Source organism: Astatotilapia calliptera, chromosome 16 (assembly GCF_900246225.1).
Source record: "Astatotilapia calliptera chromosome 16, fAstCal1.2, whole genome shotgun sequence".
NCBI lineage: Eukaryota > Metazoa > Chordata > Actinopteri > Cichliformes > Cichlidae > Astatotilapia > Astatotilapia calliptera.
This window is the reverse complement of record NC_039317.1, coordinates 30,608,644-30,632,201: the sequence shown is the minus strand read 5'-3', so window position 1 is coordinate 30,632,201 and position 23,558 is coordinate 30,608,644. Positions and strand designations below refer to the sequence as shown.

At 38.9% G+C, this 23,558-nt stretch overlaps 1 protein-coding gene across 12 annotated transcripts in view; it reads left to right on the top strand.

Annotated features, from left to right (window-relative positions):
• pcbp3 (poly(rC) binding protein 3) overlaps positions 1-23,558 on the top strand; it is an 87,205-nt gene that overhangs the window by 25,525 nt on the left and 38,122 nt on the right. For 8 of the 12 annotated variants that reach the window (XM_026145923.1, XM_026145922.1, XM_026145921.1 and 5 more), the window contains exons 2-5: positions 6,475-6,536; positions 6,693-6,759; positions 8,046-8,151; positions 8,521-8,642. The gene's annotated coding sequence lies outside the window, so the exon portion shown is untranslated. Of the gene's footprint in view, positions 1-6,474; positions 6,537-6,692; positions 6,760-7,637; positions 7,657-8,045; positions 8,191-8,520; positions 8,643-20,073; positions 21,261-23,558 lie in introns of those variants that run through there. The other 4 variants (XM_026145913.1, XM_026145912.1, XM_026145914.1 and 1 more) reach the window with 4 other exon arrangements.

Here is a 23,558-nt window from a genome sequence, read left to right as displayed (position 1 = left end):
AAAGCTGTACCACCATAATAAAAGACACCAATAGAAAGATAGGAGGGAATTAATACAAGAGGTCAATAGGTCACAGCAACCAAACAAACAAACAAACAAACCAGCAATTAAAAGGTGGAGAAGGCAAGTTTAAAAAGATATGTTTTAAGCTGTGATTTAAAAGAATGAATAGAATCAGATGCCCGGATGCCAATCGGGAGATTGTTCCACAGCACAGGTGCAACAAGAGCAAACGATCGATCACCTCTAGTCTTAAGTCGAGATCTGGGCTGAGCCAGCAGTAACTGTGACGATGACCTTAAAGCCCTAGCAGGAGCATAAGGGTTTAAAAGGTCCTTAAGGTAGCTGGGTGCAGTGTTGTTAGTAATTTTAAAAGTAAACAACAAAATTTTAAATTGAATACGATATTTGACAGGCAACCAGTGCAGATCGGCAAGGACAGGAGTAATGTGGGCAAACTTGCTGGTTTTGGTTAGAATGCGAGCTGCAGCATTCTGAACTGTCTGTAATCTCTGTAAAAGGGAAGAGTGGAGACCACAATAAAGTGAATTACAATAGTCTAGCCTCGACGTTACAAAGGCGTGGATGAGCTTTTCGAGATCTTTATGCGGGATATAGCGCCTAGCCTTAGAGATAAGACGAAGCTGGTAAAAACTAGATCTGACAACAGCAGACACTTGTTTGTCAAGTGAAAAGGAGCTGTCAAATAAGACACCCAGATTCCTGACATTATCAGAGAGAGAACAACTAAGAAAACCAAAGGCATCCCGGAGTTTGGCACGAAGGGCATTACTACCAAAAATCATAATCTCGGTTTTCTTCTCATTAAGGATAAGAGAATTCGACAACAACCACTTCTTGGCCTCAGACATGCATTCTCGGAGGCTATTCAGAGACAGAGCAAGATCGTCGTTTAGCTCAAAATAGAGCTGGATATCATCTGCATAATAGTGATAAGCAATATGGTATTTCTCAAAGATGGCACTTAAAGGAAGCAAGTATAATGAGAAAAGGGTAGGGCCCAGCACAGATCCCTGGGGGACACCACAGCAAACAGGTACAGCCGAGGAAGAGGATGTAGCCAGATGTACCGTAGAGAGCCGATTGGAGAGATAAGATTTAAACCAATCCAGGGCAGCGCCCTTGATGCCTACAGTGTGCTCAAGTCTCGCTAATAAGATATTATGGTCAACCATGTCAAATGCCGATGATAGATCCAAAAGCACTAAGACTGAGGGGCGTCCATTGTCAGCCATTAGTAGGAGATCATTGAAAACACGAAGCAATGCTGATTCTGTGCTGTGATGTTGTTTGAAGGCCGATTGAAATTTATCATTTATATTATTCTCATCAAGGTAGGTCTGCAGTTGGAGCAGAACCACCTTCTCAAGTATTTTAGCCAGAAAGGGAAGCTTGGAAATTGGCCTAAAATTGGCAAAATCACTAAGCTCAAGGTTCCTTTTTTTTAGAACAGGTTGGATTATGGCATGCTTGAGAGCTGAAGGTACATAGCCAGAAAGCAAGGAGAAGTTCAATATGGACAATAAACAAGGTCCAATTACACTGAAACAATCCTTAACAATACGGGATGGGAGAGCATCATGTACACAGTTAGTATTGTTCAGTTTATCAATTAGACGCTTCAGAGTGGAGAGAGAAACGGGTTCAAATTGATAAAAAGTGGCCGAACAATCAGGAGTAGACATACAATCAGTCACCAGAGGAAGAGTAGATCTAAGAGATAAAACTTTATCTAAAAAATAGTTTGAGAATTTTCCACAAAGACCCGGGGAAGACAGCAGTGGCATAGAGGGACGGGGGTTCACCACAGAGTTAAAAATTTTAAATAGAATTCGTGGATTATCACCATTAGTGGTAATAATTTTAGAGAGAAAAGCCGCTTTAGCCGTTCTGGCAGCAGTTTGGAACTTCGAGCGGCTAATACGTAAAATATCATAAGAAGACTGAAGTCTATCACTCCTCCACTTCCTCTCATCACGCCAACATATACGTCGTAGGGCACGAACAGAATCATTTAACCAGCATTGTGAGAAAGTTCTAGGGCGTTTCATTTTGATGGGTGCAACAATGTTAAGAATCGAGGAACAGGTGGTAAAAAGAGTATTAGTAGAGTTCTCAAGTGTGTGTGGGGAAGAACAATCCAGCATACTAAATGGGGAGTTAACAAAAGACGTAGTAAAGTTGACCACAGTATTGGCATTAATAGTGCGCATAGGATAAAGAGGAGAGTTTAGGTATTGTCCAGTATCACCCAGGTCTACATCGAAGATGACCGGGGAATGATCAGAGAGACCAGTATTCCTGATTTCCTTAATGCAAATGTCCACATTGAATGAAAAAACCAAATCAAGGGTGTGGCCTTGAACATGGGTAGGCTCATTCACCCACTGAATAAGATTAAAAGAATCAGTCAGCACAAGAAAGTCTTTAGCCAATTGGTCATCCATACAGCAGACATGAATGTTAAAATCTCCAGAAACAATAACAGAATCATATTTAAAAAGAACGGATCCCAAAAAATCAGCAAATTCAGAGATAAACATCTTATAATATTTAGGCGGACGATAGACCACGACACACAAAGTGGTCCGAGAGCCCGTCAGTTCCAATAGCTGAACTTCAAAACTGGAATAGGTTGGAGAGGATAGCAGCCGTGCATCATGTTTATTATTGAAAACCGAGGCTAAGCCACCACCTCTACCAGTTAGCCTAGGTGAGCTAAAGAAGGCACAGTCAGGAGGTAGAAGCTCAGAGAAGGGGATGAACTCACCCGGAGAAGTCCAGGTCTCCGTTAGAAATAGGACATCCAGTCCCGAGGTGCGAAAAAAGTCATTTAGGAGGAAGGCCTTATTAGAAAGAGACCTGACATTAAATAAGGCCATCCGAATCCGGGGGGCCAGGACCTTTGTAGTAGCCCGTCGCAAGGAGCAAAGGTTGTTATGTTGAACACCGCGGCCAGGCGGTGTTATCCAAAATCGGGCAGAGTGATAAGCCACTGGGCGAGCAGGGTAGGTTTGAAGGCCGACGGAGCAAATCCAACGGTGGGTTAGCAATCTAGCCGCAGAGTGGCTGCTGAGATAGTGGAAGAAACAGGATAGCTCACGGCTTGTAGAAGGGAAGTCCATAGCCATGGCTCTGATATAAGCCTTAACGCGGACACGGACGCCGCTCCTCCTACCCCGTTTCCTGAAGCGTTTCCTACGGAGCATGGGAAGAGGAGGATAGGTCACATAGGTAGGGGAGACAGGCATCAGGGGGATAGTGGCACCGGCGGTCCCAAGGCAGTCAGGTCGTTGAGAACAGGAAAACCGAAGATTCAGGAGCGTGTCTCTGTCATAAGTTATTAGTGTACAATCACCTAGAGAACATAAAACCAAAGATAAAACAACGAGAAGTACAACGCCAAGGCGAAGACGTGGTCGGAGACGGTCAGCCATGCACACCGGCGCCATCTTGCTTCCACGTAAGGACCATTCACTACAAACTCATTCACTACAGCTAAGTGGCTGCTAACCTACAAACATAGACAGATGCTGCTGCCTCAGTGTTAACAGTAGCCATGCTCTGAGTGACCTTACTTTTAAACTAAATGATTAGTCTAAAAGTAAATTAGCTTTTAATTGAATCACAAAATTAGTAAGTACTTTCTTTCTTGTTTCTTTTATTCCTAGAAGACCAGATGAAACATCAGGGGACTGAACAGAGATCCACTGTGAATTTTACACTCTTTATTCACAACTTCCTTGTTACAAATACTTCATATAACCTGGCCTAATCTCAAACTTGTAACCCAAAATAGTCTGAAACAATTCACTCGTTCGCTGACTACGTTGGGTCACCTTGTTTAACAGCTCTCTGAGCTCAGCTATTCAGTATTTAGTAATAGTATTTATACACATGTATCACGGGAACAACAACTTTGCTTTAAGACACAGCTAATGGGGATTTTATTAAACAAACAATTAACAAATTAAGCAAAAAGCCTGTCTAAGTTTGCTGGTTTTACATAACACATGTCACAGATAGCGCTGAGACACAAGATGTAGTTTCCTTCCTACTCTTTTGATTTAAACACTCACAGCTTTTCCTGCATACGAGTCACTTTTTAACACCTCCATATTTCATATGGTCTCCCCTTAAACACATCTTAAACGGCACATTAATTTCATTCATGTCATGTGTGTGTATGAGAGAAGGATGCATTTACCATCAGTGAAGGGTGAGTCCTTCAGTAGACAGGGTCAGTGCTCTAATCTGAGGAGGTGATGATATTGTGAGGATATTTAATGAGAGGATAAGAGCAGAAGCGAGAGGTGGGGGAATTAGCCTTTTTAGATATCATTAAACATTAATATTCTCGGGGGACTGGAGCACACTGGGGTCCTTTTCATTGACTTTCATGCTGCGTGCTAATAGAGTTTCACCTCTGGGGACCTCAGCACCCCTCACCCACCCCTAAGTGCAGAGCTAAAGCTAATGGAAGATCAGATCGCCATCCCGCTTCTGAGGATGAGATTAGTGGGTGTGTGTACGTGAGTGTGTGTGAGTGTGTATTCGCTGTATATTGTAAGATTTCGTACTCTCTTTTGCACCCTTTCTATCTTTTGCTCACATATACATGCAAGCGTAGCATACATTAAATATAGCCATTAAAAGCTATTAAAATTCTAATGGACTTGCATATGTTACCATAATACTTAATCTGGGTGCCTAACATTGTCTCCTATGGCATGTTATTCTTACAGTATTAAGCAAATTGACGTTACCTGCTCTGTTGTTCAGGGGTTCAATCTGAATGACTGTTTAAGATATTTGCATTTTCACCTGCACGTTTGTGGGATAATCTATAATAAAGTTCAGGTTCTTCTGTGGTTTATATCAGAGACTGCTATAAACGCTCTATTTCAAACAGCTTCTTTCCAGCCTTGGATCTGTGTGATGTCATGTTCAGGTGATATCCCTAATATAGCCATGTCAGCCATACAGCTATGGGTGTCAGCACTGACGTTTAACTCACTGGCATTTACAATCTTTCATTTTTCGTTTTTTTTTTTTCTTTTCTTTTTTTTTTTTTTTAATGAGAGACAACCAACAAGAGGAACATCGACTTAAAGCTTAGGGTGGACTTATAGGGGGACATTTCAGACAGTCAATAAAATGAGGGGCTGCATCAAGTAGAGATGTACCAGTCCAATATTTGGATCAGATTTCTGTCAGGTCCCGATTCAAAAAACTGGATGTGATAGTATATGCGAGTCTCGTCCTCGCAGTGTACATTACAGATTAATTTAGCACTGGTACAGGATCAGTACTCTGCGTCGGCAGATCCGTTAACCCCTGTGTCTGTATCAGCTCAGAAATGGTAATGGCTGGATTGGTGTATCTCTAGCATCATTATAAGGCAAATGAAGATCGCAAATCACCAGATACTACAGTAGCTTTGCATGAGTCACAGACCAAAGTCCAAGAATATAAATATTCAAATGGAAATGTGCATGAGTCACATTTAAAACTGACCAGATTACTTTGAAATATGTTTTTTTAACTTAAACAAACATAGTCTGGACGTTTGGAATTTCATGTGAATCAAATCATGTAAAAGCAAATGGGTGCTGGTGATGTACTGGATGGTTTTAACCACCTGAGGCAAAGCCTTCCCATACTGGGCGGCGCATATTCCCATACCAATTTGTGATTTTTCCAGTTAGCACGCTTTCTATAGCTCCCTGACACGGGATTAGTCGTCTTAACATTCCTCAAGAAGATTTCTGAGTTTTCTTCGCCAGTGTGGAAGTGTGTGTCGAGCATGGCAGCTGTTCTGTGCATTCACCTTGTCCACCTGAGTGCGTGCCCTTGCCTTCTTTTTAGCTAGAACCTTTTAGATTAATAAAAATTAATTAATTATCAATTTTAATTAATTTAACATTAACTAATTTTTTAATCTAAGCACAGGTTACAAATGTGCATTTTGGACTGTACAATGTTTGTGTGTGTGTGTGTGTGTGTGTGTGTGTGTGTGTGTGTGTGTGTGTGTGTGTGTGTGTGTTATGCATTATATAACAATCAATTATGGAAACAATTATCCAATTGTCCTCTTTATGGCTCCTTTTCTATTGTTCTAAATATCTTTAAAATGGGTGGTGTATGGCACATGGAGCGCCAGCAGAGGGCGGTGACTCCCTTCTAAAGAGAAGAGGCTTGGCCATCAATACAGGAGCTCCTTTGCCCTGTGTGTGTGTGTGTGTGTGTGTGTGTGTGTGTGTGTGTGTGTGTGTGTGTGTGTGTGTGTGTGTGTGTGTGTCGTTCAGCTGGGTGTGGCTGCGCCTGAATGAGCCCATGTGCCCACTCTGCTAAGTGGGATGTGGGCAGATGGTGACACAGGGAGCTGTTATCGTACAAAACCCAAGACACACTGATACTGCAATTAATAAATGAATCCTTTTCCCCCCCCAGGGATTCCACTCGGGTCCTCTCCTCTCTCGGAGTGCTGTCTGTGAACATCTCAACCGCACAATGTAAGAAACATTAAGCACATTTTCATTTTTAAAGTTGAAACCCTTTAAAGCTTGCAGTTCATGCAGTTTGATAACATAGAAATCATCATGGAGTGAACGATGTGCTTTTAGATATTACACATCACCCTTACAGCAGTATTTTTCTTTCTTCCACAGATCCACTTAACCCAGCTGCCACGCTTAATTTGATCTAAATAAGCTTCTGCTGACCAGGCGCAGCAAAGTAAGTGCTTGTACCAAATTTGATTTATCTAAACACACAGAGCAAATTCACATCTTTTCCACGGCCTCAATCACAATCCCCTCCTAATGAATCACTTTTCTCCTCTTTGCACCTGACTTGCATTTTTGGAAAACCAAAGGAGTAACCTTTGCTTTGGGGGGAAAAAAAAATATCCACAGAGTTTTCGGCCTTCCTCCACAAGCTCAATTTTGAAACTTAATTTACTCGAGCATAAAATAAATGTTTGCTTATTGAACTAACTGTAAAGTAACACATAGAAATGTCTTTAATTATGTGGCCACCAATCATGCTTACATGGCTGAAAGGACCTTCCTGAACAAGGACCCTTGGTTATGGAGGTCACATTAGCCTTAGCCACAGATTTACAGAGGCCATGGGAAGCATGTCAGTCATTTTAATTTAAAGGTTTTTCAGTTCAAATGGTTACTATGAGAATGTCTTTCACACATCCAGCCATGCAGCCATAAGTAATACATTGTCAAAGATGATTACGCCTCAGTACGAGAAAAGTGTAGGTATGCATTTGAAAGTGTCTGACAACTTTTATTTCCAGGCTGGAGAGCTTCTATTCTCTCCTAGATGTGTTGACTGGTGTTAGAAAGAGGATCGATCTCACAGAGTTAGCAGAAGTTATATTTGTGACAGTGACAGCACAATAAAAAAATATGATAGTAGCACAGCTGGGCAAATATACATTTTCAAATGAAAATCCCCACTGCTGATTACAAATTGATAGGCACTGACATAAAATCATCAGTTGTTAATACAACTAATGATTTTTTAAAAGCAGGAAGAAGGAAGGGGAAACTTATCCCGTTGGATTATTGTAGACCTAATAAACAATATTTTTTTTGCAGATTACAGATGATAAACTTAGTAAGTAAGACCATCAGACAACCATTGATTGCTGATATTTGCATCTGATATTTGCAGATGGGTGAGTGTGCAGCAGAGGAACAAGGCACCACCTTGTGGCTATATTCATCAATTGCCCCTTACAGGCCAATTATTAGCAGACTTCTATTCTTAAAGAAAGAGACTACTAACAACTATGTGATCAAAATTAAGCACCACAAAAATTACCCTACAAAATCAGTGTGAACAGTAGCTGCAGGAAAACTTAAATAAAGGATCTATATTTATGTGTCTATATCTAATTTGCATGTTCCGACAAGTTTATAAAATCTTAAAACTAGTAAAAGCCTCATAATTCAGCCAACATGCAATAATTTAAACATGGCCACGCTCTCATATGATCTGTTTAGGTCCATCAGCCAGACGTCCAGTCACCTCATTCTGCTGAAAGGCTGATAGCCACAGGTCACATGACCTGGAAGAAAAAGCCTTGGAGACTTTTGGGATCCCTCTTTGGTCAGACACACCTTCTCATTGTTATTTCTTGCACACACTGTGAGTAACTTGACTGATGGGCTTGTCTATTCTGATTGAAAATCTGTGGTGGGAGAGGCTTAGTTTGCTTCAAAAGGAATTGATCCAGTGCAGAAGCACAGGTTTTATCAAGAAAATCTGCTCATTTATTGATAATCTATACTGCAATGCAATAACAAACGCGATTTGAAGCGAGCTACCAATTTAAAGTACGTAATTATAAAAATATGTGAAAAGAGCAGATTAGTGCTGCTATGTCTCGTGCATTAAAATGTATTCAAACTGTTTAAAGCACAGCTACAAAGAAAAGCTGATAAAGCTTTTTTTTTTATTAATTTTATTGTGTTTTAGCATGGACTGGTTATCAACCTGAAGGGAAATCCAAAGGCTGATGAACTGATCCGTGTCTGTGTGAGACCACATTGCTCTGGTGTCCTATATGCACTGCGAACACACCACGCAGGGCAACTCTGGTGAGTAACACCACTCATTTGATCATTCAAGGTTAAACTGATGGGATTTACTCCATTTCATTACTGAAACATTTTAGTAAGCAGGCGTCCTTGCTTTGAAGTTTTGGAAAGGACAACAGTTGATGAAGGAAGGCTGATGATGAAGAGGACGCTGATGGTGTCAATGATTTTTAAATAGTCTCATCTTCCAATGACATGATTTTGTTTATTTGAAATCAAGAGCAATAAGCAAAAGCACTGGTCAACTAAACAATTAAAACATAACCCTAACTAACTAGAACCAGACATACTCTCCAGTTTAACTAATAATTCATAATATACACATTTTAATTGCCAGTTCACTGTTGGTTTCCTCTCTCTCTACATAATGGGAAGAGAAGAAAAAAAGCTGTGTGGCGCAGGGCAGCTCTGCAGTACTTCAATCTGTTTGTGTATAGACCGTATAAACGTAAATTGGCTCTCAACCAGAACAATGCACAAATGTGTAGATCCTAACCTGCTAGGAAGGAAGGGTGTTGTTGTGCCACTGCTATCCACAGACAGAATAAAAGATGGACACAGTTTGAGAAGTGAAGCCAACATCAAACTGCCTTAAACCTGCGTTCTTTTCACTGGCCACAAGGGGCGATACCTGTGGATGCAAAAAAGATTCCTACTTCTATCAAAGTCTACTGCAAACGGGACCTCAGTCATAACCTCATCAGACACTTTCCTGATGAGGTTATAGGTTCACTCAGTCATTTCATGCCACACTGAATAAAACATGAAGCCTATTTTTGTGATATTTGGTCATTCTAACAGGAAGGACGATCATCAGGGGTATGCTTACTGGCTAATGACTTGAGCCTGCAGTTGCACTGGGAGTTACACCCCTTGCTCATCACATTCAGTTTAAAACAGTCATATCAAGGCTTCAAAGACAAAACTTCATAAACCAGTGGGTGAAGCCAAGGTGACTTTGTGCATCTTTTGTACTGTCTCTGCAGCTAACATTAGCCTAAACTGACCTTGTTTTTGCGTAACCTTCTGCACAGTGCAATTCAGCAACATGTTACTTGATTATTGAAGAATGTGATTAGTACAGGTAGGGTTGCAAAGCGAATAGCTCATGTGTAGCAAGCAGTCAATGTAACATCTATTTACTTATGTCTACTACAAGTAAACGTTCTTTGTCTAGATTTTATTTAGTGTTTAGTGTGAGGTAGAATTCCTGAAGGGGAAATTTAGCCTCTAATGCTTTAACACTTTCCAACATAGAAGTGGTCAGTGGCTGCCAAAGAAAGGAATGACCAACATTTTTGAAAACGGCACAACAACGACAAGTCGACACTAATACAAAGCCACAAGAACAGCCATAAGGAAAAACATAGTGCTTAAAGTTTACAGGGAAAGTTCAGAGTTTAGATGTTTTTATCTAACTGATTTAATTAAGATTTGTAGTTAATGGCCTAAAGGCAGATTATCTCAGCTTTCACATTTTACCTAAATGAGATGGTCTACACTCACAGAAAGCAAAATTAGAAGTACATTTGTTTTATTTTGGCCAACTTGTGAAACTGAAACTTGCTAACAGTTTTTTTTTTTCACTTAAACAGCTTCCCTTATTCGAATGACCCAACATTAAGACAAAATACACTCCAGCAGCATCAATATGGTAATCCATTTGGAATTTGCAATATTAGCTATAATGTCCTAATAGACAAACAGTGTAGAAATGGTTTAAATTACAGAAATCATTAGCCCTAAATCAAACTCTACAATAGATTCTTGATTGTCTAGTTTATGAGGTGAATTTGCCGCTAACTGGTGACAAAAATGTAGTTGTAGTAGAGTGGCAACAATGCATTGGTCAACAATGGATTATCACACATAGAATAATTATAGAAGTGCTTGTGTGAATTGGTGAATGGGACATGTTGTCTTAAGCGCTTTTCTACTCTCCTGGAGTACTCAAAGCACTATATATGAATCAGTCCATTTACATGTAGCTGAGTAGGCATCACAGCTGCGTAGACTGTATAGAGTCATGTAGTCTTCATGGTTCAGTGAATCCATGAACTGTCAAGGATACACCTGCTAGGTCTTGGCTTAAGGCACCGGAGTATTGCAGCAGTATTTGGTGAAGTCAGTAACCAAACAGTCTAATTAGTTTTGAGACATTCAGTCTTGAAATGTGGACTTTCAAAGAGGCAGACACATAAAAGCCACTTATCCACGTGACTCCAATGTAGAGTTAATTAAATCTGCCCCAACAACAATAACTACAAATTCATTTACTTTGATGGTACAGATGCAGAATACCCCTTATTCCCAATTAGCTGATATTGGTCTTCCTGCATTTGACTTCATCTTACAAACTACCCTGATGCGCTTCCGGCGATTGTTTATTTCCTAAAGCTATTCAATGCATTTCTACACGTAATCCTATATAACTGAAGTAAATTTACAGTTCAAACACCCATGTGGTAGAGTTATTGAATGTTATGTTATCGAAACATTTCCCTCATTGTTCCTTCTCAGCTGCTTTTCCAATACATACAGTCAATATAAAAATACAAAGCTATTGTGTGGCGAATGTAAACAATACTGAGGCACCAACTAAATGCGGCAGACCATAATGGCCACATATTATAGTTGCTGTGACTGATAATGGCCACCTTCAGCTGTTTTGAAAGCAACAAGGAGGAAAAGGAATAAATGTGTGCAATTCCTTTCAGGTTTTTCCTTCACTGATATATTTTATATTTGTCTGACCGTCTGCCTGTCTGTATTCAAGTCCTTTGAGCTTTTTATACATGTCACTGCATACACATGTATGTGTGTTTTGACACTTTAATACTGGCAGCAAAGCTTCAAGAAAAAATATCTAAGCCGGCTCCCTCTACAGAGAACTGCTCTGTACTGATAGGACTAAGTCAGGAGATACCGGCATTCTTTTCATAACTCTGTAGGGGAAGAAAACTGCTATTTCTAACCATAGCATAATTCATAAATACACAAAAACACGCTAGGGTATTCATACATATACATATAGTTCAGACAATTTCTCTTTCACAAACTAAACTGAACAGGCTAAACTATTCATACAGTAATCAATGTAAAAATCATAACTAAAAAATCCTGTGTGGAAAAATTGAAAAACATAAAGTACATTAGATGCTGTTTAGCTTTTGTGAATGCAACTACTTTGCCTAATGCAGACAGTACCTTGTGTTATTTTGTGGCCCTAATGATCAAGCATTAACAAACTAACTAAAACTGACTTTATGTGCATGTTACGTTCTGTTCTTTCAATAATTGCTGCAGTGTTGACTTTGTCAATAATGAGGATAATTAGAGGCTTGTCTCAAAAAAAGAGCACTATACTGAGTACAGTAGGATCTCTGTTGGAACTGTATGCTGAGTAATTCTGACAAAAGGCTATCTCATGACTAACAGCGATAGAAAGAGTTCATTCCAATAAGTGCAGCACATCAAACTGAAACACTAAGGCTTGCAGCGAGTTATACACACCATTTCTAAAAATGCTGGGATGTTCTTTAAAATGTAAACAAAAACTGAATTAATTACTCAGTTACACTACATTTAACTGAAAAGAGTATATCAGAGATTTTAATTACCTTTAGTATATATATATATATTTATTTTTTTTAATTTACTATAATATTTTACTTTATGAAGCATCCTTATTCCATTACATTCAACTTTTTACTTTTTATTGTATGCTATTTAGCTTTGTACTTAATGACCTCTTCTGTGTTATTTAATCTGACTTAATTTTTTGTATTCTAAAACAATTCTCATTTTTAAACTGCTTGTGAAGGAGAGGAAGCCTCTTCCTGCTAAAAAGAACATGGCACCATCGCTGCATGGTTGCATCTGAACAAACTGCAAGATGTCTGGAACAATGTGCTTTGGCCAAACGAGAGCAAGGTGGAGTTGTCTGGTGTACCACAGAATGACTAAAACAAAAATGACCCAGTCAGTCGTCAGCCTGATAAAGATGCTGTAGCTGGAGCCATGCATTAACGAACAAATAAGCAAAGCAAGAGCAGGTCAAAGTTGATTCTACAAACTACTAAATGATGGGGTTTTCAAAGTTGTCTTTAGTCTATTTAAATTAAACTGTGGTTTCTTTTCTCCCCTCGGTGCAGCCAAAATGCTTTGTTTATGGTGTGAGCGTGATTCAAACCAACTACCAGATGTATGTTATCAGTTTGAGCTAAAAAAAAACAACAACCCCAAAACATTATGTAGCCACGTATGCTTTATATTCTCAATGCAGGAATGTACTGTAGATCTGCACAAGTGAGTACAGGCCAGGAACTAGCTGTGAAATGAATGTAAATTCTCTGTGTTCACAAATAATTCAGAACACAGCACCTTCTTCTGTACTTACTTTTGTTGCTCCCGCCCCACACACATCTGCCCAATGAGCAGACTGAACATTCTCACACAGTTTGTAATGATGCATTCTGGTTTTCTTGGAGTTCACTTGGATTTGTTTTTCTATGTGAAGGCAAACCTACAAGTTTGTAAACTCATCAACTGATTTTGACCAGAGTAAAGGAACTATAGGTGTGAAAACATTTTTTCACAGGACTACTAAGGTTTTGCATGTCTTCAGTTCAAAAGAGGAGAAACATGCTGATAAACCCTACCCACTTTTAAGGCTTTTAATTCAGTCAAATTCCCACTGAAGTAGAGCTGGGCGATATGAGATTTTTTCATATCACGATATGTTTTTTTCATTTCAGGCGATAACGATATCTATCACGATATAAGCCAAATAACTATATTTGTAAGATTTAAATGTGCCGTTGCTCACAAGTAAAATGTGAAAGAATCAGCAGCTTGTTTTTATTTAAATATTTATTTCCCATAATAAGTTCAACAGGGTAGATGTACTTAAGGAACATGAGTTTTTCAGATAAATAAAGGCAAATATTGCAAACTACACAAAAGGCAGCCGCTAAAGCGTTTAAGTTTCAAAATAGAACAAACAAAACAGACTAAATTGTCAATTCCACTTAGAAACAAAATATTAATTCTAAAAATAAATCTTAGTTTGTTTTACAGAAGAACAGACAAAACTGACTAACTTTTGTCAATATCAAATAAACTGAGAACTAAAAGGAAATTCTCAATCTCTCCTTGTTGTATAGCTGAGCTTTTCAAACAGTTTTAACAGTTACTTTAGTCTGACAAAAGCCGAATTAGCGCTTCCAGTCAGAGACTGAGGCTACGTCCACACGTACACAGGTATTTTTGAAAACGGAGATTTTCCGTTTTCGTTTTAAAAAATAATCCCGTCCACACATAAAGGCAGAAATGAAGGAAAACGCTGCTATGAACATGCCAAAGCAGCAGGTGGCGCTAGATTCCTAACTGTGCAGAAATGTTGGCCAATCAGAAGTCTAGAAGCCTCGGTGGGAAAAAGTAAACAAAGCTGGGGCATAGAAGCAGAACCGAGTCGTATGTGTGGAGGGACAGTAACTGTGTGTATATGTAAGCATTTAAACACTGCAGAGAGTAGAATTAACAGTAACAGTATTGTAGAAATTCATTTCACCGAAACAATAACGTGGCGCAGTGTGACGCATGCACCAGTTTATTGTATTTCCAGACTTGCTTTCGGCACAATTTACAGTGCACGCTACTCTGTTTTTTGTCAGACTTGAAATAGCCGAAATACCTTCACACTACGGAACTTCTATGGCTCTTCCGTTTGACAATCTCTCCGGCATTGGAACCATCATCTGTTTTCTCTTCGGTCACGCTCGGTTGATTTTTCTAGTCGGCACACTCATTTCCTCCATTACGCGCTGGCTCCATTACCCGCTGGCTGCTTCCCAAACAAACACACGTGCGGCTTGGCACTTGTGCTGTACGTAACAAGTCACGCGACGTGACGCTGCGGCTGTGATTGGTTCGGCTCTGCGCTACTTAATTTGGATTGGCTGACCTTTTTTTTTTTTTTTTTTTTTTTGAGGACAAGAGCGGCGAGGTCTATTGCGATAGCTTAATTTCTCTATCGAGTAAAAGTTATATCGCGATACATATCGTTATCGTTCTATCGCCCAGCTCTACACTGAAGAGATCAACACAGGGCGATAGTTTCAGTCAGAAATAAGCCTAGTTCACAGATTAAAAGGGTATTTATTTAAATTTCGAAAAAGTAGTTCTCTAGGGATCTGTTAACAGAACAAATATTACTGATGTGGTTGTGATACTTTATAATTTAGCATCCTTTTTAATGAATATCTCTTCATTTTAAATTTAATATGTTCATAAACTGATTTGTTTACTTGTGCTTACAGACTGCTTTTGATTCCAATTAGACTAAAGTTCAGCCCACATAATAAGCTTGTGCGTCAGTAAATGACGCACACAGCTCAGACTGGGTGTGTCAAACACAAAAGTATTTAAAGGTGCAAGATATGACAATTTGGGAGTAGGAAAAAAAAATGCAGCCTTTTCATGACAGCTGACGTGCATCAAAACGCTGCCAGTGTGGGCCTATGTGGAAAACAATGGATATGGGTGTTGTGATGAACATCAGTCATACTGTGTATTTGTGTGCTGCTCTTAATTCTTTGCCAATTTAAATAACAAGCAGAAGCATCGGGATAGGGGCTGAGATTTTAGAGTGCTGTCTGACCAGTATAGCTATTTCTTATCAAGCATTTATAATCACTTGTGTCTCTAAAGCCAGAAACATCTCATTTGGACTTCATATCAGAGAGTATATCTGCAGACTCTACGTCATGGCCTGTTTTAATTAAACAAAAAGCTCACGGGCAGGCGGTTTCCATTCACCTTTTTCCTGACTATTTACAGCTTCACAGCTGCATGCCATGGCCACATCTGAGTGAACATCAAAATGTGTTTTAATGAAAGGATGCCATCCTCATGATGACCCACCCATTATCACTCAGTTCCCCAGATCAAATTCTGATGCCAGGGTTACATATGCCTGAGCAACTTAATGAAATAAAAACAAGTATTTAAATATGCATCAATCACTGCCACCCTGTACTGCATCCAGAGAAAACTATATTTCTCATTTTCTTCGTCATTGTGGTCAGTTCCTTTGATATAAGGCAGCAGAGAGTAGTCAGACTGGGAAACCAAATGTGACATGTTTCTCAAAGTTAGTCATTTTCAAACATTTACTCACTGCCTGCAAGCAGCAGCTGCCAACATATCTTTAAAATGCATATTGAAAAGAGGCAGGGGAAGCTCTGTACACACACCAAAAGCAACATTTTTTTGTATCACAAGAAGGCCTCTGCTTCTGATGGCCTGACAGTATAAAAGTGAAAGCTATTTAGACAGCAGCTTTCAGTCATGCAGTGCTTATTAAAAAACACTGCATGACTTTTAATAAGTGCAACAGCAAAAATGCAAACCCACTAAAAAACTAAACATGTGCCGTTATGAACCAGTGAAAGTGATCAATACCGTTCCTGAGAGAAGCAATAAACGCTAGTTAAAGCTCATTAGTGTATTCCCATGAGCAATAAACAAACATGCCATCAGTTAAGGAATGTGTCATTAGTACACTGAAGAAAATAACAAACACACACACACAAAAAAGCAGATGCCATCTGTAACCTTTGAATTGCTGAAGGATGAAGGACACAGAATTTCTTTCTGAATGGAGAGCTTAGGAAGTTCAGCCATAGCTTTAGGGAACTTGTCATTTGTTCTCATTGATTGATTTGAGCGGAAGTGAAGCCAAACGAATCGAGTCACCGCTTGTTTATTTCATACTAAAGTAACCCAAGCTGCAAAGCTCACACTGCAGCTTGCAGTATGAGATTTGAGGGATAAATATTATTTAAGTGATATATCCGAGAACGCCGTGGCACAAGAACGTCTATGTCAGCTTACTTCCACTGATCATAGCAACAAACTTAGACATATTACATTAAGATCTGTGGATCAAACCATGTGACTATTGAAAGAGCTGCTGAATGTGCTGCTGCACATTAGATTTTTTAAAGTTTTCACATTAAAAACTTAAAGAGTCTAGAAATGGAGCACTGAGGCCAGGCAAGGTGACTCCAGTGCCAAATAGAAATCCACCCATACCTAAGGAACATCAGGAGACATGATTATGGTTATATGTTAAACTGGCCAGACAGTTGCAGAATACCACAAAGGAAGCCACTCCTCTCTCAAAATAAAAAGAACAACAGATAAATTATAACACTAATAATAATTATGTAAAACAATTTTTAATCACTGCTTTTGAGGTTTGGTTTTTTTGGCTGATCAAACTTTTTTGTTTTGGAGAAACACTAATGTATGTAAAGAGGCAAGACAGATGGGACGAGACCAGCACTGATGTGGTGACCACAGACGGTGGGATTTGCCAGTTTGTAGCAATGACAGGCTAAATTATTATTAGCAACGAGACTCTGAGATAAGAGGCTGAAACAGCTACGAGTGGGAGAAAAGGATTACGCTCAATGATGGAGCCTGGAATCTCCACTGGCGATAAACTGTTAGCTAAAAAGTGAGGGGTGATGAGTGACCTAAACTTAAGAATATAAATCTGATGAAGCTGTTCTGGGAGAAAGAACAGTCAGTTCAAAATGTATCCTGGATGTTGTTTAGGTCTGATCTGCAGCTACTGAAATAGTCAAAGTCGCTGCTGTTAATAAATCCAAGAGGTTCTCTCCCACCAGCACCGGCAACATGTGCTTGCTCGCTTATGTCTTGATAAATTTAGATTATGCTTGTTTGTGCTTGTGATTTAGATTAAGATAAGATCAGACTGTGGTACTTTAATGAACAAAAAATAAATAAAAATCAGCAAAAAAAACAAGGTAATTACGAAAAGTTTCATCTTATTCTTGTTTATTCTTGTTTAAAAGTGCCACCAAGCAGGTTTTCATCCCCAACTGTTATACAGTATTCGATATATCCTGACGTAATATTTAATGGATATCTGGTTTGTGTAGGCAGGATGTGAGTGTTCAAACAATGCTGTGGGCATTTTTACTGAAAAACTCTGTGGGAAGTCATTTTAGTTTGATCTCGGGAACTGGTGTTATCCATCATCGTGTTTTAATTTGTAAACTAAACCGCTTGATTTCTGCAATTCATCTCACGGTCATGAAGAAAAATGTTTTACTGGAAATGAAATTACAGACCATGCCAAGTCATTTGTTATCTACTGAAATATATATCCCACCTGTTGAGTTTACTTAATTGTAAACCCATTTTACATTTAATAAATGAAATTGTTTAATTTTTAATAGAGTTTAATTATTTTTTCTCTGGTAATGGATACTGTGGTAGATAAACATTTGGAGAAAGTATTTTTTGCTTGGACTTGTTCTTTGCTTAACCTGCAGTTAAGCAAGAATAATCTAATGTGCAGGAGGAAATGATATACTCAAGATTAAGATGACCTCACTGTGGCTTCTCTTCTGTTACTCTACCTTTCTGACAGGCTTTCACAAGAGTTCCTAGTGAAGATGGATGTTTTGTGTGAACATGTGAAAAACAATATATATCTCACAGTGACTATTACCTCATTTGACCTTTTCATTCTCTTCAGAAAAGGTCAAGGTTCAGTTTGATACTGTCACCATATTAGGAAAGATAATAGCTTGAACCTGGGAGGTCCTTGGGGTGGGGTGGGGACCATGCAACTTACACCATGTTAGAAGCAGGTTGCTATGAGGGATGGTGTATTGGTTCAAAATATGTTAATATAACTTTTTTTTTTTTTTACCTAAAGCATCATTAGGGGGGAAATGGTTTAAGACTGACAAAAGTGTCCTATAGCCCCTCCCCCAGAGCAAAACTGCAAAATAATGACTTGCACCTCATGCCCTGCTTTAGACACACATCTGAATGCTGCAGGTATCAGGTTTTGAAAGCAGTTACAGTAACAATCACGAGTTTTGTCAACTCTAAAAAATAAAAATAAAAAAAAATACTGGCACCCACCAGTGCTACAAGTACCTCTCAGACTCCTAGCAGATTAATTTGGAAGTACCCGGTTAAGTCCTTCTAGAGTTACCACGTTCACAAGATTTTCAGAAAACGTGACCACTGACCCTCTGGTCCCTGGGATTCAAACTAAAGATATTTTAGTAGATGCAGTGATACGAATTTTCTAAATCCTATGTTACCTCATTCTCGAGTTACAAACTTTGGTGTCTATGCCGCCCACCCTTCAGGGTGACAACAATACCCCATCTGGCTTTTATGGCTGAGGGTTAAAAACATTTCCTTTCTCTCCACATGGGATCACTGTCTTTGCTGTGTTGCCGACTCTTCACAGTCTGTTCTGTGTGTGTGCAGAGCTGCAAGCTTCACCATAAACTACCCATAATGCCCTTTTCATTCCTGCTGTGCTAACTTTTTTAATGAGCAATATACAGACTACCTAATGCAAGATGTGAATCAACTGCCCCCAGCGGTAACATTATAGTGGAATAGTAGTGACACAGTGATATAACAAATATTCAATAGTCAAATGTAAGCACAAAAGTAGCCTAGGGTAGAAAAGTGGGTTTGTAAAATAAGGCTACGTCTACACTAATCCGGATAACTTTAAAGATGGCGTTTTCCTCTAAAAACGCTCCGCGTCCACATTATCGTTTTCATCCACACGGAAAACGCCACGTTCCTGTACTACGAATGTGTGAAACGTAAGACGATTCGACCTGTGTCATTTCCGTCTGCCGTTTATTTACTTTCCGGCTCTTGAAACGTTGCGGCAAAATGTTGAGGGAAAGTGCCGAGTTTTATCTGGAGCATGTACAAACTGATATTAATCTTTAATAATGCTGTCCAAATTGAGAGCAAGCAAAAGAACTGCTGTACAATTCTGTCCTCCATCTTAGTTGAATTGGTCACATGACTGCATCACATGACTAAAATGCATCACAGTTTTTGAAAGCCTCCATTTTTGCAGTCCACACTGCGACGCAAAAACGGCATTTTCAAATTTATCCACTTTGGAGAGCGTTTTCAAAAAACTCAGTTTTCCTTGACCAAAAACGCCATCTCAGTGTGGACGAAGGCCAAAACGGAGAGAAAAAGATGCGTTTTCAAACAAAAATGCATTTACTCTAGCAGTAACTAAAGTAACATAACTTTGTAACTCCCCAGGAGTCTGCACAACATAATACAATTGAAACTGAAAAATATTTTCTACCAGAAATGTTGTATTTTGGGTTTGGCCTGTTAACCACGTGCTCAAGGCTTTCTTTTAATACTGCTTATTATAAAACTTTTGCTCTTCCTGTCATATGAAGTACAACTAACAAGTGTTCCAGTGAGGTCATTTGTTTACACTGAAGTCATATATCGCCAGCTGCGAGTGTCTCCTTCCATGTAGCCTTGCTGTACTTGACTTGAAAGACTTTATTAAAAGAAATGTCAGAAAAGTTTTTAAAATAAGAGAAAGAAAAAAAATGCATAAAATTCTATCAAACAAGGTCAGGAGAGCTTCATTGTCTTGACTGTATTCAATTGCTTTGTTGCTTTATTTCAATTGCAAGGCCCATTTAGAGGTAGTAAAAAAAAAAAACCAAAAGGCAAAATGTGGACGTGGAGGATGCTGGTTAATGAACAAGATAGTAGAAAGACCAAATGTACTTTTTTGTTCATGGTTCTACCATAGTGGATAAATTACACAGAACACTGGCTACTTTGCATGCAGGGTCCCCCTCGGGATGCTTACAGCACCAGACGTATCTATGATTTACAGACAATGACAGCAGCATTATCAGAATGGGGAGAAATTAATAAAAAAAACAAACATGGGAAAACAATAAGATAAGAGGAAAGTTTGCAAGTGTCATTGTTGTCCCGAATAGTAATTGGCAAATGCTCGGTCAATCAAAACATATTCTATGAGTTCAACAGAGTCCTACTAAAGTGGGTAGTGAACTGGAACCATTCAATTTCAGACTCTTAATGCTCCTTTTGCTTGTAGCAATACAGTGACAGTGTATGCAGCAAGGAATTACTTTATCAAACAGCAAATGCAGCTTTAGTGTGTGGTTTAACAATATGTGCAAGTCAACCCACAATGCAGGCAAACCAAATACTTGGTTAAATGCAGATTAAAGGTCAATCGCATGTTTTTATTTGTTTTGTTTTTTTTCCAATTATGTCATTATTAAAAGGTAAAATCACAAAATCCGAGATGTGGTACAGAAGTTGATTTTAGCAATAGGCTGACAGAAAGATTTAGCATCCATGTTCGATGGATTTACCAACATGTCACTGAGAATATCCTGGCGCCCACTGCAGTTGTTTGCCACCTCCAACCTCCCCCCAGACCCTGAGGGGGACCCTAATCTGGGGCACTCGTGTCTTCTGTCCATATAAAAGAGGACGCTTGTCCATGACGAAATGGACAGGTCTGCTGCGAAACTCATCTGAATCAGGGACTATTTTCGGGTTACACTACAAATGTGACCTCACCATTTTTGATTCGCCCACATGACCCAACGTCTTGGCCAATGGCTTGGCGGCTTTTTGTCTCGTCTTGGTGGTAGGAAGATATATTATTTCGATTCCGATTGATTCATCTTTTGTTAACAGCTGAGGCGGGGGTCATCTCTTTGGAACTGCGATCAGGTAAATTTATTATTCTATTTAAAGATGATGTCCCATGCGTTTTGATTAAATTTTTCTGGCCAAAGGTTAAGATTTCCTAAAAGTAAACGTCTTATTTAGGATGGCTTTTCTGGAGAAACACATTAAGATCAGACTCTGAATTGCTTTAAATTGATGAGTTGAGATGTTTTATCATGTTAATTTATCCGATAGTTAGTAGAAATTCGGGGTCATGATTAAGGCTAAACTCAACTCTTAGATGGCAGCTTTTCATGTTGAATGCTTAAATGTGACTTCTTGGTGCAGAATGTCTTTCAAGGTGACTGTGCCAATCTTGCACTGTTGGTTACAAATATAATTTCAGTTCATGGTGAACCGGAAAACCTGAATACTACAATTTTTACATAAGCAGGGGAGACATGGTTTCACTGGTAGCAGTGTCTACTTAATCAACCAACGACCCTGTAAGAGAGGCATGCTCTCCATTAACGATTACTGACACGATGTACAAAATAAATAATTTCTCTATATATTCTTGGGAAAACTGACAGCTAATCACAACGACAACACATGTTAGCCATCCAAGCTAATCCTAAGAGGCAGAGGAACAATGCAAGCGGCCGCCGGCCTGTGAGTCTAATTTAAGCTGAGATCTTAACCAGGCCGACTGATTGGAGATGACAGGCTACAGCCAGCTTTTGGGGGCAAATGGGGGGGACTGGCTGGATGGTTGCTTACAGACAGAGGTGCAGCAACAAAATTCTCCTCGGCATATGTAAATGCAAATATATTATTCTCTTTCTGCTCTAATATAACTCAATACCCTAAATGCATCAAGGCTGTTGTTTTCTGAGAGACCATTTTGATTTTTTAGAAAGGGCTCTTCTGTGGAGCGAAGGTGCTAATAGGCCACAGAAGCTAGCAGATGATAATTAATCCAAACAAAATGATGACAATTGTTCTTTGAGGTTATTCTTGCAAAAGATGTCCCCGGTAAGCAAAATGCACAAAATTGTTCCACTGAGATATATATATATATATATATATATATATATATATATATATATATATATATATATATATATATATATATATATATATATATATATATATATATATATAGAAGAAGGAACACGAGAAGCTGGAGAAATACCAAGGGCTCAGAGAAGAGCTCGAGAGGATGTGGAGGGTGAAGGTAACGGTGGTCCCCGTGGTAATCGGAGCACTAGGTGCGGTGACTCCCAAGCTAGGCGAGTGGCTCCAGCAGATCCCGGGAACAACATCGGAGATCTCTGTCCAGAAGAGCGCAGTCCTGGGAACAGCTAAGATACTGCGCAGGACCCTCAAGCTCCCAGGCCTCTGGTAGAGGACCCGAGCTTGAAGGATAAACCGCCCGCAGGGGCGTGCTGGGTGTTTTTTTTATATATATATATATATATATTTTTTTTTTAAACACATCACACTCTTTACCCATATGGAAAAGATATATATAAATCTTATAAAGTTTGTATCTGTCTTGTGTGAAACTTGTATGAAAAGCATACAAGAGTAAAAACAGATATAAGATCCCTTGAAAAATTATATAATGAAACTTGTATGTTTTGGATACTTACTAAAACAATATATGAAAGTAATGTGAAAGTGGCCACTTTCATGAGTTAAGTCATATACGTTTTTACTATTTCTTTTCCATATGGGTATGTTTGAACCACAGGAGGCAAAAACACTAAGTGATTTCTAAAATACTAAGGGTCGCTTTTCAAAGAGCCTTTTAGTATAGTTACTGACCAAACTGTTTGGGTGAATGTGATTATAAGATTACTGCATGTGATTTATAGAGAGTATTTTCATGAAACTGGATAATCAGAAACTTCTGCTTTCGTTTTAGTAAATGCTTATAAAACAGGCATCACATTTATTTTAATACAAAAAAGTGTATCTCACCAATTTGGTTAAACATTTTACTGTAACTTTTCCTGTTATAGTCCTGAGTTATTTTTGTTCCCAATTCCGTCTGTCCTTGTAGACACAATAAACAGACATCAACAAAGATCAGATGGCATTCAACTCACACTCGTTTATCACCAAAGACAACTATCATTTAGAAATCATGATGATTTGTGTTGGATGTTCGACGCTGGAAAATAAAGATACAAATTTAATTTAAAGTAACTGGAAATATCAAGGAATTGAGCAGCATATTTATTTATAGGACTATTTATGGTTATATAATACCATCAATAGCCTTTACCAAAATAGTTTTTTAACCTTTTTATATAGCTTACAGTTCAGTCTCTGTTTTCGGTTGAACATGCTCCA